At 29.7% G+C, this 21,133-nt stretch overlaps 1 long non-coding RNA gene across 1 annotated transcript; it reads left to right on the top strand.

The window, feature by feature from the left end:
• The first annotated feature begins 2,765 nt into the window (after window positions 1-2,765).
• LOC128282647 (uncharacterized) lies at window positions 2,766-4,803 on the top strand. Its single transcript, XR_008272996.1, has 3 exons — window positions 2,766-2,841; window positions 3,322-3,403; window positions 4,546-4,803. It is a non-coding gene; the product is annotated as an uncharacterized LOC128282647 (long non-coding RNA).
• Window positions 4,804-21,133: the final 16,330 nt, after the last annotated feature.

Here is a 21,133-nt window from a genome sequence, read left to right as displayed (position 1 = left end):
ATAACCCAAAACACAATGAATCCTCGATTCCCATCAACCGACCTTTGCAGCTCTGTTAAAATTTTTCTCTATTATATATATATAAATCATAAATTAAAAATTATTTTAATTATGATGAAATAATATAATATTATAATATTATTTTTAAATTTTTCTTTGAGCTTATACTGTGTGAAACAAGCATTTTTAAAATTAATTTTGTCTGATATTTGTTTGATGAAGTTGAAAAATATTTTGTAGGGTTGTCTTAAAAGAAAGTCAAATTGCAACAATTATTTTTTAATCACTAATATTAAATATACTTATTAATTTTATTTAAATATTTTTATTATAATTATTGCATGTTGTTCTACTTTTTCTTTTTATGTTTTTCATTTAACAGTATAGTTTACTTTCTTATATATTTTAAATTTGTATATTATTTAAAAGTAAAAGAAATTATGATTACTGATTATAAATAACTACAATAAAAAATAAATTAGTTAAAAGCTAATTAAAATTTAACACATAAAATTACGTATAATGCATATAATATTAAAAACTAATATGTACAGAAATTCCTAACTTAAAAATAAATATATATTATAATTGAAATCCAAAATATATCAAATATAATTTTATAAAGATAACTTATTAAGCCTCAAATATTTTTAAAAAATATTGTACAAGTAATTGACAAAATGTTACTGTTGAAGGGGAGATTGGTCTCGGATCTTCAATGGAAAGTATTGTCCCATTCATGGGTTTTGTCTCCCTTAGAGAACGCTTCGGTTGATGTAGATACGACTCACAAGCTCACGAGAGAGGTGTCAATATTGTTAGAAATTAATTATGGAAAGCGCGCCTATGGAGGAATATCGAACTATCAACTAAGGCCTTATATGCCATACATTAGCATACTTGGTTCCACTTGGTTAGACTAATGTTCTTACCCTTGAAGACCTGTTAAGGACTTGGGTTCAAACCCCATCAATACCGAAATGATAAAATGTTTATTTGGTGGACCTTAGGCGCTCCCAATAAATTCTATGAACCATTTGAGCTCTCCTTGAAGTTGAGAGATAAAATTTCAGACATTAAACCAAGCATAAACACCTCGAGAACAATACCAACTATTTGAGGTCTAAATCAATTACTCAAAAAACGATATTTCAAAAACTTCTACCAATAAAAAAATTGGTTCCAATGTAATATTTTATATTATTTACCAGTTATAAAAGTATTTAATACCATTGCTATGTCCACTTTTTCTTAATTACCTCTCTTGGCACCCTTTCCAAAGTTATATAAAGATTTAATACATTACGAGGTCCTAGGTCCACACTCATGCAAATACTTCAAGTATTTTTTTTTATAAAAGAGAAAAATTTTATTATTTAATATTGATCATTTATGTCAATTTGACCTTCATAGTAAATTCATCATAAACATTTTATGTTTTAAGTCCACAAATTCTATTATAATTAATGATTATTAGAAATTACAATTATTTAATATATTTACTTTTTAAATTTTAAAAATTAAATTGAATTGTTAATAATATTAATTATTTTTAATTTATCAGCATGATATTTTGGAAAAAAATTCGCATAATAACTATATAACTAAAAATAATATTATAGTAAATTTAAATTTAATAAAATAATCTGAACAATATTAATAAGTACACTTAAATTATGAAATTAAACCTTTGAAAGAATGTTATACAAACTTGCTAACGAAATTCATATAAAATCCTAACATCTCTTAACTTCTAAGCCTATATCTCCATATTTAATTCAATGATTGATTGATTGATTTTTTTTGTAATCGAATTCCCTTTCTCAAAAAAAGAAAAAAAAAGGCTGACCTGGAGGATTGACTTCATTTGGATTTCGATTAAAAAAGGCTCTTTTTTTTTTTTTAATCTCAAGTCTCATTTTATGATTGAATCTTTTTTAATGATTTTGTATTTTCTTATTAAATTGAGAGCTAAAACAGGTTTGGAAAGTTGAAATAGCTTTCGGATCGAATGTTCAAGTGTGCAAATAGGGGTGATTTACTTGAAAAGGCCCATTTCTAAGTATATTTATGAAGATAGGTCGATTTTTAAATTATTTATCGAAAAGGGTCGGTTTTGGTAAAACGCGTCCACGTACGAGCGTTTTAGAGGGAAAATGTCATGTCAGCATCAAAAATGAGCTTATGTAGACGTACTTTGCTGACGTGGTAAAAAGTTCCCCCAAGGGCGCGTTTTGCTCTGTGTTTTTGTAACGGCCTAATTTTCAGTGGTGTCGGAAATGGTGATTTGAGATCACTAAATTCGACAAATAAGATTGAACAAGATAGTAATTTAATATTTATGAGCCAAGTAAGAATTTAGAAGAATTTGTGAAATGGTGAAATTAGTGAATTAAAAGAATTTATTAGGTCAAACGGGTCAAAAATGAGGTATCGAGACCTCAAAGTTGAAAATCGAGCTATAAATATTTTTATAAATATTTATGGAGTGTCATTGAGTTAGTATTAAAGTTTCGTTAGAAAATTTTAACGTTTGGATGGCTAATTAATTGAAAAGGATTAAATTGAAAATAGCACAAAATTTGTTAAATTGTGAGTAAATAGCTTAAGTATTTAAAAAGATGGATTTAAAGAGCAATTAGACCCAAAGGTTAATGGCTGGACGGTTTGGGTATGAAATAAGCAAGAAAACAATGTGAACAAGGGCAAAATTGGAAATAGATAAAAGTTAATAGTTAAATAATGATGTAATTGAAAAATCTAGACATTTTCTTCATAATTTCTCAGCCAAAACGCCATAGAAGGTCTGGAGAAAGCTGGTTTTTCATATTTTTACATCATGTGAGTCTAATTCTTGCTTTTTCTTGATAATTTTTATGTTTTTATGACTTTTACAATTAGGTCCACTTGTAGAATTCATTAGTTTTTGATTTTATGGGTGAAATTGGAAGTTACCCTGGATGGATAAGGGAATTTTATGATGAATTATTATGAAATTTAAGTTCTAATTTAATATTAAGGTGGTTTTATTAAGTGATTTTGATAGGAAATGATATTTAGGACCTAATTGTGAAAAAGTTGTGAATTGAAGGTTGCTGTTGAAATTCAGAATATAAAAGGTTTTGAAATAGTTTATAATGATAAAATAAAGTGTTAATTGAGAAAAATTAGTTCAATTGATGGGTGAATTGAGTAGGGACTAAATTGTGAAAACTGTAAATTTTGGGGTAAAAGTGAAATTTCGAAATTTGAACAGCATAAATTGTGAAGTGAAATAGAAATCAAATAAATGCTAATGAGTAGAAATATTTTATATTATAGATCAAGAATCCAAAGAAGAACGAGGAAAAGAAAAAGTTGCGGAATAGTCCCAAAATTTCAATATCTTCTACAAATTAGCCGGGTAAGTTCATATGGGTGAAATTAGATGTTTATTTGTGAATGATTGAAGTATATAATGTGTTATTATATACGAAGCAAAACAGGTATATGAGCTATATTTTATGAGATGTTTAAATTTTTGTGAAACAGGGCCAGAGCAATTTCTGGATCCCCTATTTTGACTTTGGAAATTCACCATAAATTTTACAAAGATAATTAGAAGTCATACTTTATATGTACAGATTCATTATTCAGTCTAGTTTTATTAGAGACAAACGGCATAGTCATTGAAGCTCTGTACAGAGAGATATCTGATTCGTAATACAAAAAGGTCAGAGTAGTCAAACCCTGAAACAGGGAGATTTTAAATAATAAAATGTACTAATTGGCTTGACCAAAATTCTAGAAAAAATTGGTAAGTAGATATATGAGTATAAATTCATAGAAAATTTACGGATTTGGATTTGAGTTTTATAACTCGAGATATGAATTATTTAGCAACTATGACACAGTTGGACAGCTTGTCTGGAAAGTGTGATATAAATTGTTTGAATTTGTTTAAGTGCTCAAATAAGTTTAGTAATGCCTCGTGCTCGACTCCAGCGACGGTCTCGGGTAAAGGGGGCGTTACATTTATTGGTATCAGAGCCTGGTTTAGTCAATTCTCGGAACGAATTTGATGTGTAAAGTGTGAAATGTAGGTATGGTATCATCCATACTGAGTTGTGAAATGTAGGTATGGTATTATCCATACTGAGCTGTGAAATGTAGGTATGGTATTATCAAATCCATACTGAGTTAAGAAATGTAGGTATGGCATTTCCCATACCGAGTTGAAAAATGTAGGTATGGTATTTCAATGAGGAAAACCATACTGAGTTGTGAATCGTGGCATTGAGCAACGACGTACTCAATTTCGTAAGCCGTTTCCTAATTTGATTATAAGAAATAAAAGAGAAGTGATCCAAATGGAAGAGATTGAGTAGTTGTTACTGTTGAGCTCAACTATGTGAATTATTATAACAATGGTTGTGAATCGCAGGAAACTTTAGTAAATGTTTTGGTATTGTTTGGAAATATTATGTTTGGTAAGCATTACTTTTAACCTATGAACTTACTAAGCTTCAATAAGCTTACTTGTGTGTGTTTAATATTTTTATGTAGATTGACTTGAAGTGAAGTGGGTAGATCGGATCAACACAACAAAGCACACTATCCAGATCAATTCCGGTAGCTTTTGTTTTATGTTTGAAGATTTATATGGCATGTATAGAGTTTGAATGAATTGAAGTAAAGATGTTATAAACTAGTTAACAATATTTGTACTAAAATAGTTTTCGGTAAGTAGCAGTAGTTTGACTTTGAAAAATCACTAAAAATAGTAGAAATGGAATTAAATAATGAATAAATTATGGAATCGAATCTCGATGAGTCTATTTTCATATGGAAGAAGCAAAACAGGTATATGAGCTATATTTTATGAGATGTTTAAATTTTTGTGAAACAGGGCCAGAGCAATTTCTGGATCCCCTGTTCTGACTTTGGAAATTCACCATAAATTTTACAAAGATAATTAGAAGTCATACTTTATATTTACAGATTCCTTATTGAGTCTAGTTTTATTAGAGACAAACGGCATAGTCATTGAAGCTCTGTACAGAGAGATATCTGATTCGTAATACACAAAGGTCAGAGTAGTCAAACCCTGAAATAGGGGAGATTTTAAATAATAAACTGTACTAATTGGCTTGACCAAAAATTCTAGAAAAAAATTGGTAAGTAGATATATGAGTATAAATTCAGAGAAAATTTATGGATTTGGATTTCAAGTTTTATAACTCGAGATATGAATTATTTAGCAACTATGACACAGTTGGACAGCTTGTCTGGAAAGTGTGATATAAATTGTTTGAATTTGTTTAAGTGCTCAAATAAGTTTAGTAATGCCTCGTGCTCGACTCCAGTGACGGTCTCAGGTAAAGGGGGCGTTACAGTTTTTTTCTAGGTTAGGAATTTTTGCATGTTTAGTCCCTAAGGTTTTTTAGGGTTTTTAGGATTAGGGTTTTGTTAAAATAATTTAGATTTAGGGTTTAGGTTGTTAAAATAATTTAGGGTTTAAGATTTTAGTGGATTTTAGGATTGAATTAGGATTTAATGTTATTTTATAAAAATTAATTAAATTAGGGTTTAGTTATTTTAAAATAATATTGTGTTTTTTTTAAACAAAATTGACTATTTTTACCCTGCAAAAATAATTTTTAGAAGACGTTTCTGAATAGATAGTGTCAAAAACGCTTCAAGTATAATGCACTGTCAGCAAAATTATTGAAAAAAGCTCCCACGTGGATGCTCTTTTTCTACAGTAATTCCTGAAAAAATAATTTTCAAAAGATGTTTTTGAACAAATAGTGTCAAAAACGCTTCAAGCATGATGCAATGTCAGTAAAAATTCTGAAAAAAGCTCCCACGTGGACGCTCTTTTTCTACAATAGTGAAATAATATGAGGGGGTTTATACTTTTTTTTTACCGTTAGAGCCCCCAACAGTACAAAAAAAAAATAGCCGTTGGGGTCAAAAACACAGAGCAACACGCGCCCCTAGGGGAGCGTTTTGCTGACATTTTCTCCCTAAAACACTCTTATGTCAACGTGTTTTGCCAAAACCAACCTTTCCGGTAAATAATTTAGAAATCGGTCCATTTCCGTAAGTATACTTAAAAATGAGCTTTTTTAGATAAACCGCCCGCAAATAAGGTTATTTTATGCGCATATATAATAATAATTATCGATTTTCTTCAAACAAAATTCTTAAATGTTATCCATCAAGCGTTAATTTGATTCCTAACTATCAAAAGTGTTATCCTTTGAGATAAGACTTTATCTCACATTCTTTACTAGCTCAAGTGGTATTATATACTCTAATAAGTGACCTATATACTATAGATTAGTAGCTAAAATTTTATCAGAGATAAGACACTACAGTCGAGATATTCCCGACTCTGAAAACCAAGCTTTCAAGACAGTTACTCAAATTTTCCCAAAGACAATTTTGAACTTCATTTTATTTTTTTATAACTTTTTAATATGATGGTTTCAATATAAATTCTATTTATTACATGCACGTTTAGTATAATCCAATATATACATATTGAATTTGGTGATAGATTCGGCAGCCAGCTTTGCATTGATTATTTAAATGGAAAATTGGATGGAGAAAGCATCTTATTATCATTTTAACCTAAGCATATATTTACCCTAAACCCCAATTTCATTAAATTAAATTAAATAGAGGCAGAGGCACTAACCCCGAAATGAAAATAATATAAATATATTATTTAAAATCTATTTTATTGTATATTAAGTATTTAATTTAGTTACTGTTAGTGGCGAAGTTCGCAACTGGTTTCGCTCCTGGTTAATGTGAATATTAATTCGGGTAAGTAATGATGAAAATATCTTCATATTATAAAGTAGGTTGTATTATTTTGAGGGAGTTTTTATCATATTAAATTTTTTTTATAGAAAAATATACACATGATAGGATTTGAACTTAAGCCTTTATAGTTAGGGATGACAAGCCCGAACTGTCCGATGAATTTTGAATCAATCCACTCTGAATGGAGTAAATTTTTTTTATTTGAAAAGTAGATGCAAGACATGACAGGATGGATCTTTTCTTTTGGGGTATAGAACGATTATGGTAATTACATGTCTTATCTCGCCCTACTTGCTATATAAAATTATCATTTTATTATTGCATATATGAACTATTAAAAGGATAAAATGTAATAACATATTATAAAAAATTATATATTTAAAATTAAAATAAAAGTTAAATTGAAGTGAAGTGGGATGAGATAGGGATGATTAGTGATTTAAAACATGATTATGATTAGAGAAAAGTCAAAAATATTTTTTAGGCTGAAAATTAAGTTATATATTTTATTGAGAGTAAAAATATATTTTCGGCATTGTATTAGCTTATACCTTTATAGTTTTAGAATAACAAAATCATAATTTAATCTATTTTAGGATCAAATTACAATTTTTTTATTATTAACTTACAACTTCATAAAATTTAAAAAAATTAAGATGTAATTTTTCATTTTAAGAAACCGAGTCTTTTCTCTGTATCGTGACACAATCTAAGAGCATAGCTAAGGAGGTTAGTAGGGACCTGACCCCCTCTTAAAATGAAAAAAAAATTCATTTAGGCCACTTTAAAATTTATAAAATTTTAAAATAGTAAATATAAACTTACACTTTGATTCCCAAAATGATAAAAAAATAATTTAATCTTTAAAAAATTATAAAGATATAGATTTCTAGATTCGCCCTAACATCATCCCTAATTATGGTAGGGTAAAATACATAAACATGACCTAAATTTATGACTTTGTAAAAGCCTATGGAATTGATGAAACTTGAAAGAGATGACAATATCTAAACTAAGTTACATAGAATCCTTTTTCTTCCGAACAATATACTATCTAGAAATAGAATAAGAGAAAGTTTTAGAAAAAAAGTAATAATTATAAGTCAATATATTTCGATATAATTGTCTACTTTCGCTATTAAAGGCATAGGTTAGTTTGAATGCATCTAATATAGACTAGAAGTTTAAATGTTGTAGGTTGAATTAATGATTAAATCTGGGTTTAAATCTTTAATGCCAAAAGGACACAAATTTGAAGTGAAAAAAAAAATTGAAATTTGGATTTTTTAAATAAATTAGTATAGTTGTTGACAGGTAAAATCAACAAGGAGGAGGAGATGAATGTGACCGTAGCAATTTACCCTTTGCTAGAGTAGAGAGTCACTGTTGTTGTGGATTGGACGGCTGTTTGGCGGGATTGATCTAGATGGAGTTAAGTGTCTCGATTCTTCTCTCTTACTCAGCCTTCTTTGGTATCTTGGTTAGGCTTATATATGTGGAACAAAGGAGTTCCACACGTCCTAGGTTAACTAATAGTAAAGTTATATTTTATTTACTTGTTTTCTTGTAGTGGCAATGATGTGACATTTTAGATTAAGAATCTGACATATTAAGATAGTCGGATAATTAATAAATCTAAAAATTTATGTTCACTAAGTAAAGGTGATTTAGCAAAAGTGATCTAGCGAGGGTTTGTCGTAGTATCGACGTTGTCCAAGGTTCACTCATTGTAAGATTCGCACTACTATGCTATGTTGAAGCATGTACCTATACTTATTTTGTAGTTAAATAACCCATTAGTCTATTAACTTTACCTATTAAAGCCCTTAATTTTAATTTAGGTCATAGTTTTATTATGGGATTAAAATAATATTTGAATTTCCACACCGGTACCCGATAATAATATTTGTTTTTGATATTCTTCATGTCTATTTTATATTTCATATTCGGGGTTAGTGACTATCCTTCCCAATAATACCGTCTCCAAGATTCGAACATGGACCCTCTCCTTAAGAGTGTAATATGTCTTATTATTGCACCCAACGAATTATTGATACCGATACTAATATTTTAATTACTTTTTGAACAAAGTATTTTAATTATTAATTATTAGTTTTAGAGACATTTTGTCATCCAACAATCATATAGAAGCAAGTTAATTTTAAATATTATTGATTGGTAATATATAAAGAGATCACACCTTTATTGTTTTAAGCTTGTTTGTTTAATTAATATAGGCAAACAAGGTTGAATGGAATGTGGAATGTTAAAAACTTATTTGTTTTTTGTTTGGTTAAAAACAATTATTGAGTGTGAAAGAAATTGAATGAAGGGAGCTAATCTTTCTAAATTGTCTTCAAACAAACGTGAAAAGAGAGAGAGTTAGGGGATGCATAAGCTAGGGCCTTTTTGATACATTTTAAAAGTTTAAGTACCCAATTGAATATAAAAATAAGTAGGGGTTTAATGGCTTTTTTTGAATTTTTTTTCGTATTTTGAAAGTTCAAGTACCCAATTGAGTAAAAAAAAGAGTTTAATTGTTTTTTTTTTAATTTGAAGTTTTTTACACCCTTAGACTTTTTTTTTTGGTTAATTTTTTCGAATTCTTGCTTAGGGTTTGAACCTAAATTCTATCTTTAGAAATATAATATATCTTACTACTATATTTAACACTTATTAATTTTTATTTTTATATTGCAACCTTCGTTGTAATATATATAATTATAAATATGAAAAATTGAGGGTAAGACTAATAATTATTTCATTTGAGATTAAATTACAATTAAATTACAACATAATAAAAATTATGTTTGAAAAATCCACTTTTATTAGGTTGATTGGTGAGAATTGTTGGTACTTGTAGTGAAGTTAGGGACCTTAAACTTTATGCCTATGCCTTAAAAAGGATGATATTCTTATTGGAACATCCCCCATCCCTTTTTTACTTTTTTGGGTTGGGGTTAAAAAAAGTTTGCTTAGTAGTTAAAATTGATGACTTAATTCAAAGGTGAAAATTATGTTATACCATTAAACCTTGGATGCTCATACTAAACAAGGGTAAAGATTTTCTTTCACATCATATTAACTTGCGATTTCTAGTAGTTACCATTTCTAGAGTTAATTAATTTGATTTTTCTCCTAAGCAACCTTTCTGCTTTTTCATATTCCTTAATTAACTAAGAAACATTATATATATATAGAGGAGTATATCTCATATTTTTTTGTCAAATCAGAATTAAAGTAGAATTGATAATGTGATGACGTGACATAGGACATCACCATGACGACGTCCTGACAAGGAGACATACGACATCCCAACGACGCAACGTGTTCCTTACATAAATGGGTTTAATCTTTTAGTTAAATTCTATTACATTATCCTAGTTAAACTCTAATTACTCCCAAGATACTTTAGTCAGATTAATCTTATAATTTTAGTCTATAAATAGGCCATAACAACCTTAAAATAGGTGATCATAACACAACATTAGAGAGGAAATCAAGAGAAAGTTTTGAGAGAGCTTTGGGGGAATTTTATGTTTTAGTTAAAAAGTTTTGTCTTCGGGATTAGTGTTTGTTTTAGAATTTTTTCATCTTGTGGAATAAAAAAATATATTATTAGTGTGCTAAATAATCATCCATATATATAAATTTATTTGATACATTGCCGGTGGAGATTTTTAGACTCCACAAGTTAGTCGTGGTTAAAATTTATATAAATTTATTTTTGTTAGTATTAATTTTTATAATTAATATAAATCTATTACTTCAAATGAATGAAAGCTTTAAATTACTTAACATCAATATGCATGCTTCTTTTTTTTTATTAATTTTTAAATTTCTTCAATTTTTTTTTATAATTAAAGAAGCTAAATACAATTAGCCATGATTAATTTTGTAATAGTTGCCAACACTTTCTTGTAACACTCCATAGCAATTTGTTGTTAGGATACTCATAAATTTTCAAGCCAAAGAATTGTTCCTGCTTAAAGTTGCCATAGGGTCTGTAATCGTATTCATTGAGCGTGGAGTATATGACACCTTTATATGTCAATTCCTTACCAGTTGTTCTCTTATGATTCGCACCATAGTCGACCCCACCTCCTCAGATTGACCACTAATTGTATTCACTGCAACTAAGCTGTCACTCTCTACCATTAGTTGCTTTATACCTCTCCTCCATGCTATATCCAAACCATCCATAATAGCTTAAAGTTCTGAATCAACTATAGAACATATACCAAATATTTCTATTATACACAGTAATCCATTTACCTTTGTGGTCTCGGAACAACCCACCAACTGAGGTTCTACCTGTCAATAAGTGCTTAGCCTCATCCGTATTCAGCTTACACCACTCTTTAGGCGGTGATTGCCTACAAATCCGATTACTTTCCTAATCATTCCTCTGACGCCTTCTTCTATTGGCCATGGTAATCGATTTCGTATAAGCTAGAATACCAGCAACCTCAGACGTAACCTCGCGTGTTCCACCATTAAAGATCACATTGTTCCTACAGTTCCACACACTCCATGCAATAATTCCAAATAAGAATTTCTTCAATTTTCTTAATACCAATATTGTTAACACACTAATTAAAATATTGTTAGATTTAGCATCCAATTGTTTAAACATTGCTTAATTTTTAATAAACCAATCAATTTATAATTTTCAAAACATTGTTTTAGAAAAAATAATAAAATATACAATTTGAATCTTAAATAATAATGTTTTAAATTTTAAACTGATTTCAATTAGGGTTAAAATTTAATTTAAAATATTGTTTTAAACATAAAATTTTTATTAAAGTGGTTGAAATACAACGTATTATTGCTTGAAAATTTATTATACCATGAAATAAAACATAGAAATAATTTTTAAAACATATTTTTAAAACACATTTATAATAATTAAATGATTTTTAAAATTTTTCTACAAAACCCATTACTGATGTTTAAAGAAATGAATTTTTTTAAATTATTGGTTAATAACAAATAATAATTACAACAATTTTTTTAAAAAACTTCTAAAATAATAAATTAAATAAATAGTTTTAAATATATTAATAATTTAACATATTATTAGAAAAAATAATAAAAATATATTATCATAAAATAATTATCGTTTAATAGTTATCATTATGTATGATTTATATAATAAAATATAAATCTATATAATTATTTTTATAAAAAATACTAATATCTTTTATATTACAAATTCAAATATATGTTTTACAGTTAGTCCAATAATACAATTTATTAAATTATTTCTCATATTATTAATAAAATTTATAAAAAATTACAATACAATTTAATACAATATTAATTAATAGACACAATTAACCCGTGCGAAGAGGGTAATAAAACTAATATAATATAACATAGGCTTAATGGTATTAAACATAGTACTTTCCTATTTTAAGCGAGATTTTGAGGCATCGGCTTTTGTTATACCCCCAGCTCCACAAATAGTATGGCTCATATTTATTCGAAAAATTAAGATTAAAATTGATCAATTAATAATTAATATTTTGTATTATCTATGTTTATTATTTTTTGTTGATAAAATGTTTTTCATAATTTTTAAATTTATGAAATCAATAATATAATATAATAATTATTTTATTAATAATATTTTCATTATCAATGTGTTATTTATTATCACTTAATTAGACTTTAGATCCATATTAAATTACGTCTATTATTTTAAATTAATGATTCTGAAACTGGGTCCATTAAAAACTTAAATACAAAGGTGGCACAAAGAGGACACACAAGAGCCTTAGCCCCTAGTATTAATAGAATGATAATTCTATTTTTGACGTACCTTCTAAAATTTTACAATTTAATTTTGATCCGCAACAATAACATCCCTAACTTTACCCTACCTAAATACCCAAATGGGTTTGGGCCTGATTCTATTGAACTCGTAGCCTATCTTGCGAAGTTACACGTTTATGGAACCGTATAAACACGTATTAGGTCTAGAGTAAGATACATATATATATGTATGAAACCTACCTAATATGTCATATCAATGAAATTATGTATATTAGAAATTAACAAACTCGCTTTATGTGTGAAAAATTAAAATAAAAATTAAGAATGCAAGTGAAAAATAACAAAAATTATTAAAATAAATTTATTTTAGTTTTTAAAAATAGTAGATAAAAAGTAATTTCGTGGTTAAAAATATAAACTTAATTTTTAAAATAAATTTATATTTTAAATTCAATTAATTTTTTAAAAAACCTAAATATCCTTATTACTTTATACGTTTTTTATTTTATAATTTTTTATACCTCTCTAATTGAGTTAATATTATATTAACTAGCAATACTAATTCAATAAAAATTATAAATTTTTTAATATAATAATAAAGAATGAAGAAAAATAAAAGTTTCCCTATATAAAGATATTGTTGTTTTATTTATTTATTTATTGTTGAGAAGGTATTCTTAAAACAATAAGCGATAAAGCAATACCGAGTCTTTGAATTTGATAATATTTTTCAATTTGATCCTTCATTTCTTTTTGGTCCACATTAGTCTCCGCATTTGACAAATTTCTCTTATTTAGTTCTAAATTTGAATTCCATTAACTTATAATGACATGACAATTTGAGATTATGTCACATTATCACCTAAAATTTTAAATATATAAAAAACTTCAAATGATTACACATCATAATCGTAAACGTTCACATCATCATACTTTAGTAAAATTGAAGATTGAAGATCAATAAGGAAAAAAAAAATTAAGTTCTAGAACTAATGTAAATCCAAAAACATTTTTTAAAATTAAAACGAAAAAATTATGAAGTTCAAGAATTAAATATTAATAATAAAGGTGTTAGAAAAAGGCAAGGACCAAAAAAAAAAGGTGAATGCTTAATTTGATTAAAGGACAAGATGTTTGAAGTGAAATCTAAGGTAAACGAAAGAAGTTAAAATGTCTTAATCTTTCCATTGAAAAAAGTGCCATTGTTAATTGTTAAATGTTAAATGCCCATTTTATATTATATAAAAGGCAAGTAGAGGGAGAGGGACCATATTGTTGGTAAAGTTAAGGACCATAAAGTCCATATTTAACTTAATTCCTGTCCATTTGGGGCCCTTAATCCTTTGGTCCTCCCATCATTTTATGTACCATTCTTTTCATTTTTCCACTATTTTTTTTTTTACATTTTCGTGAGTAAAATATGTCGAAACCATTTTTAAATCGAGTTTTGGAAAATGGGAATCGATTTTAAAAATGAAAACGGGAGTCGCCACCAATCTTTTTAGGTGTGATTGGATCACCCTTAAAACATTTTGTTTTAAAATCATTAGTTTTGGTCCACGAAGTAAAAGAACGGGTTCGGGAGTCGGTTACGTACGAGGAAGGATTAGCACCCTCGTAACGCCCAAAAATTGGTACCTAATTGATTATCAAATGTCTTTAATGTCGAAAGAAAAAAAAAATTTAAGATGTAGTCCTCTTTAAAATATTTTAACTTTGAAAATTGGGATTCACTAGCGTCAAAGTATTAACATTAAGTTATCCCCTTTTTTGAAATTCCTATCTCGAAGCAACAAAACGCTATATCCAATAAGTTAGGACATATTGCTTTGAAATTCCAAGATACTAGCTTGCATTTAGAAAACCTTTAAAAAACTTAGAAGGGTGCTTAATTATTTGAATTCAACGAGAAAAGTGGCAACCCAATAAGTTAGGGCACTACTTTCTCGAAATTTTCAAACACCAAGCATCACCTTATTTGCAAAAAAAAATCTTATCTCGAGGTAATAAGATGTCATATCCAGTGAGTTATGACACAACGCCTCAAATATCAGAGAGTAAGTATTTTATTTAACACTCGTATTATGATTTAAAAGAATATGCCATTATTTAGATTAAACGTGAGAGAGAAAAAAAATCGAAATCCAGTAAGTTAGGGAACGATTGTCTCGGACTACCAAATACGAAATATTTACTTTAGTGAAAGAATCACTATCGGGTTGAATAAAACCTAAATTCGTAATGAAACGAGATAATAAAGAATGCATAACAAATAAAAATTGATAACCATAACAGGATAAACATAAACACAAATATGAATACTAACGATAAATACGAAGGTAAGATAAATGAATCGAATAAATAATAAGAAAGGGAAATAATGAATAAGCTAAATGTTTGAAATTATTTAAAAAAACTATAAATAGAATAGATGATGAAATAATAATAAAAGTAATGATATGTAAATAAAATAAATATGCTAAAAAATATACAGTTATCAAATTAGTTAATATAAAATAATAACGTATAAGTAAATACAAAAATAAAGGAAAATATAATAACAATAATAGAAAAATACAACAATAATAATAGTAAAAGATATAATAACATAATAATATAATAGTAATAGTAACAATATGACGATAATAGTAAAAATAATATATTAAATAATAGTAATAAAAGTAGTGCTAATAATAATAATAATAACAATAATAATAATAATAATGATGATCTATTAAGTTATAATGAAAATAATGATAATGATGATATATTAGATAATAATAGTAAAATAATAAGTAACAATAATAAATTATAATAATAGTGATGAGAATAACAAGTGATGATAATAAAGTAACAATAGTAGTAATAATATATTAGTAATACATAATAGATGTAGTAAAAAAATATAGTAGTTATAGTAATAATAATATAAACAAGAGCATATATACGTATGAAAAATAATGATAGTAAAATATAATAATAGTAATAATAATAATGGAATGAAGGTAATAATAATATTAAAATAAAGTAAACAAAAATAATACTATATATCAATATATATATACATATAATGCAAATACACACTACCATATAATAATAATAATAATAATAATAATAATAATAATATAGAAATACAAAGAGCAAATAAAATATTAAATTTAAAAAACAATACTATATATAAAAGTATATACATACATATATGTACATAAAAATATACACTAATAATAATAATAATAATAATAATAATAATAATATTAAAATGCAGAAAGTAAATATGATAGAATAGTAATATTAAAATGACGTAATAAAAATAATACTTATATATATATAGAAATGTACATACGTACATATATAATAAACATACATTAATTAATAGTAAAAACAATAGAAGTGCTAATAATATTAGTATTAGAATGAAATAAGAGATAAATGCAAACATAATAATATAAATAAGGTAAACAGACACAAATAAAAAATAATAGGAAGGACATAATCGAATCTGAGAGCAATATTTTGGGGCAAATCCGTAATAAATAAAAGAAGAGGGGATTAATTCGCACATGCAAATAACCGGGAAGGACTAAAACGGACAATAGCCCTTTGACCCAAAACGCGCAGCTTTGATTCTATCCCTTATTTCTTACTACGATTGGAGTGAATATAATGAAACCCTTTGAACCTTTTTGATTGCTATTGATATACTGATTTTTTGTTCTTGAATCTCAAAAAAAAAGAAAAATCCCCTCTTGAATCTAAAAAAAAATCTCTTCTTGAATCTCAAAAAATTTCTTCTCTCCAAAATACAATCAATTCCTCTCTCCAATCCTCTCCCCTCTCTCTTTTACATTGAGATTGTGGCTTTTTATAAGCTTTTACCACTTGTTCTTCTTCTTTTTTTTAATTTATTTGCCTTTTCTTTTGTAGGCAAATGGAGCAAAATGGGGGTGGGTGGCTAATTATGGTGTGGAGTAGGTGAGATTAGGTTTTTTCTTTTTTTGATTTTTTTTTATTTTTATTTTTTGGTTGGGTTAGTGTTTTGGGCTAAGTTTTGGGTTTGGTATTGGGTTTTAATTGGGTAGTTGAGTTATGTTTATTTGGGTTTGGTTTTATTGGGCCCCAGGCAAAATTTGGGCCATCTGACTACCCTCTTTGCTTGTTGTTGTGTAACAAGAACGAGCAAAGACTATAAAGGACCAATTTTGCCCGGGCTCGCCGAGTCTTGAGTTCTTGATCTACTTCTTGATCTGTTCCCCATAAACACGGGGATGCCGAATCATTGTCTTCAACTTGCTCCTTATAAACACAGGGATGCCATGTTGAAATCTTCGATCCGCTTCACCGTAAGCACAGGAAAGTCGATTTATTTCTTCGATTTGATCCACGACAATACAGAGATGCCAAATCATCTTAGATTTGCTTTAACGTAACGCGAAAGCCAAATCAACTATGATTCGATTTGTTCCTTGTAAGCATAAGGATGCCAATCCATCTTGGATCCGCTTCAGCATAAACATCCGAAGGTGAGATCTCGCTATGTGTCCGCTCTCCATCAAAGTGAAGATGCCAAACTTGATTCGTTCATCGACGATCTGAGGCGACAAATCATCTTAGATTTGCTTCATCGTAATCACATGAAAGCCAAATCAGCTATGTCTTCGATTTGTTCCTTGTAAACACAAGGATGCCAAATCATCTTGGATCCGCTTCAGCATAAACATCGAAGGTGAGATCGCTATGTGTCCGCTCTCCATCAAAGTGAAGATGCCAAACTTCGATTCGTTCTCGACGATCTGAGACGATAAATCATCTTAGATTTGCTTCATCGTAATCACATGAAAGCCAAATCAGCTATGTCTTCGATTTGTTCCTTGTAAACACAAGGATGCCAAATCATCTTGGATCCGCTTCAGCATAAACATCTGAAGGTGAGATCTGCTATGTGTCTGCTCTCCATCAAAGTGAAGATGCCAAACTTCGATTCGTTCTCTGATGATACAGAGACGACAAATCATCTTAGATTTGCTTCATCGTAATCACATGAAAGCCAAATCAGCTATGTCTTCGATTTGTTCCTTGTAAACACAAGGATGCCAAACCATCTTGGATCTCGCTTGGTGAAATCATCCGAAGGTGAGATCTGCTATGTGTCTGCTCTCCATCAAAGTGAAGATGCCAAACTTTGATTCGTTCTCTGACAATATAGAGACGACAAATCATCTTAGATTTGCTTCATCGTAATCACGTGAAAGCCAAATCAGCTATGTCTTCGATTTGTTCCTTGTAAGCACAAGGATGCCAAACCATCTTGGATCTGCTTCAGTGAAATCATCTGAAGGTGAGATCTGCTATGTGTCTGCTCTCCATCAAAGTGAAGATGCCAAACTTTAATTCGTTCTCTGACGATACAGAAACGACAAATTATCTTAGATTTGCTTCATCGTAATCACGTGAAAGCCAAATCAGCTATGTCTTCGATTTGTTCCTTGTAAACACAAGGATGCCAAACCATCTTGGATCTGCTTCAGTGAAATCATCTGAAGGCGAGATCTGTTATGCTACGGCCTATTACCCTACTGCTTAAGGGATTAAGGCGCGTCATCCTGTAGAATGATTATGCCTGATAATTAGGATGCCATGATCATAATGAGTTAGATGTTCCTAATTAAACATGTTATGATGCAAAATTTTACGAATATGACCCCAATCCTAGACGTCACCCCTCATTCCTTCATTTATCTTTTCAAAGCATTATTCTTGCTCAACCTGTAGGCTTGTACCTTTCCTCCAATGCTACGATCCACTGAGGATGTTTGTAAAACAATCTTTTCTTAAAATTGAATCATTGATTTTGTTCATTTTCCCTTTAGACTGGATGAAAGAAATTCCTCGAGTTCCTTCATCCTTTACTTACGTGAATTTCTCGAACAATTATCCTTTTTTAGTTTCTTGTATCGTCTAGAAATTTCAGAGTAATGCGTAAAACTTCATTTGTAAACATATTTAGTTCATCTATCATTATTTCAATGCAACATAGAAGATGAATAAATCTTTAAGAATAATTGGATTTGAATGAATTAAGAAGAAAGAATACAAAGAAAATTAATCTGAAGGCCTATCTTTAGGAAGGAATAGAATCTAAAGATGGAAAACAAGATAGAAGTTAGATCCTCTAGATATCACTACTTGAGTGCCTATACACCAGCTCCATGAAGTCTTTCTTGAGTTCAAAATATGTTTAAAAGATCCCAAGTACTTTGTTGATGCCCCATTTGTAGCATTCTTCGCTCTTTGTAACAAGATCACTGTGTACTCTTCAAAATTTGAGCTGCCCTTTCAGGTTTTCAACTCAAAACCCTTTTGGTCACAAGGTGCCCTTTGCGGGTTTTCACCTTGGCCTCTCCGTTTTTGATTTTCTTTTCAAGGCGCCCTTTATGGGTTTTCACCTTAGATTCTCTTCTTCTTTAGACAAAGTATTTTTTAACTGAGTCTGAGTTCACTGGATTAGGTAAACTTTTCCTATCCATTTCTGCTAAGATCAATGCACCACCGGAGAAAGCTTTCTTCACGACATACGACCCTTCCCAATTCGGCATCTATTTTCCTCCAAAATCTTTTTGAATAGGAAGGATCTTTTTCAGTACAAGGTCTCCCTCATAGAATTCTCTTGGTCGAACTTTCTTGTCATAAGCTCGCATCATTCGCTTCTGATACATCTGACCATGTCGAATGGCTTTAGCCTCTTTTCTTCAATCAAGTTCAACTGGTCATACCGGGATTGAACCCACTCAGCTTCATCTAACTTTACTTCTGTCAAAATTCGAAGAGAAGGTATTTCTACTTCAATAGGTAATACTGCTTCCATCCCATAAACTAACAAGAATGGAGTTGCCCTAGTAGAGGTTCTGACAGATGTTCGATAGGCCAGGAGTGCAAACGGTAACTTCTCATGCCAATTTCCATAGGTCTCAGTCATCTTCCCCACTATTTTCTTAATGTTCTTGTTGGCAGCTTCTACTACCCCATTCATTTTTGGACGATAGGGGGAAGAATTGTGATGCTTAATCTTGAATTGGTCGCAAACTTCTGCTATCATTTTGTTGTTCAAGTTCAATGCATTGTCTGATATGATCCTTTCAGGCATCCCATACCGACAAATGATCTCTTTCTTCAAAAATCGACTCACAGCTGACTTACTAACATTTGCGTAAGAAGTGGCCTCTACCCATTTTGTGAAGTAGTCAATTACTACAAAGATAAATCGATGTCCATTCGAAGCTCTCAGTGATATTGGTCCAATAACATCCACGCCCCACATGGAAAAGGGCCATGGAGAAGTCATAACATGTAGAGGTGAGGGTGGTACATGTATCTTGTCTCCATAAATCTGACATTTCTTGGCGTAGTTGATACAATCCCCTTCCATGGTAGACCAATAATATCCAAATCTCATGATTTGTCTAGCCATCGTGAACCCATTTGCATGTGTCCCGCATACGCCTTCATGAACTTCTTCTAAAATTAGCTTAGCTTCCATAGCATCAACACATCTCAAAAGTACCTGGTCTTTCCTTCTCTTGTACAGGATATCCCCGTCTAAGACATAGTCACAAGCTAGCCTTCTCAACGTTCGTTTGTCATTTTCATTGGTCGGCCATATCGTAATATATCCTAATACCAAGGGTTATCATCCTCTTCTTCCTTCTCAATGTTGCAACAATATGCTGGAGCCTCGTAGACACTCATTTGAATTGGTCTTATCTCTTCTTCTTTATTCGCCTTAATCATTGAGGCCAAGGTTGCTAAAGCATCTACCATCTGATTTTCGTCTCATGGGAGATAATTGAAGGTGATGTCATCAAACTCCTCAAGTAACCCCAAGACTACCTTTTGATAATTAATCAATTTAGGGTCCTTTGTTTCCCATTCACCTCTAAGCTGATAAACAATCAACGCCTAATCTCTATATACTTCTAGGGTTTTTATACCTCGCTCTATAGCTGCTTGAAGTCCCATGATGCATGCTTCATATTCAACCATATTGTTTGTGCAATCAAAGTCCAACTTGCACATAAAAGGATAATGATCGCCATTCGGAGATACCAAGATTACCCCAATTCCATTTCCGACTGCATTAGAAGCCCCATCAAAATTGAGCCTCCAAGAAGAATTTTCAGTCATTGCTATACACATCAACTCCTCATTTGGAAAATCGAAGTTCAATGGCTCATAATCCTCTAGAGCCCTACTGGCCAAGAAATCTGCTACCGCACTTCCTTTTATAGCCTTCTGACTTATGTAGATTATATCAAATTCTGAAAGCAAAATTTGCCATCTCACCATTCTTCTATTCAGAACCGTTGACTTCATCATGTATTTCAATGGATCAAGCTTTGAGATGAGCCAAGTGGTATGGTATAGCATGTACTGTCTTAATCTCCGAGTTGTCCAAATCAGAGCACAACACAACTTTTCAATCGGTGGATATCTCATCTCACAGTCAGCGAACTTCTTACTAAGATAATAGATTGCCTTCTCC

This window comes from Gossypium arboreum, chromosome 10 (genome assembly GCF_025698485.1).
Source record: "Gossypium arboreum isolate Shixiya-1 chromosome 10, ASM2569848v2, whole genome shotgun sequence".
In the NCBI taxonomy this organism is placed as follows: Eukaryota; Viridiplantae; Streptophyta; class Magnoliopsida; order Malvales; family Malvaceae; genus Gossypium; species Gossypium arboreum.
The sequence above is the reverse complement of the archived record's forward strand: the minus strand, read 5'-3'. Positions and strand labels throughout refer to the sequence as shown.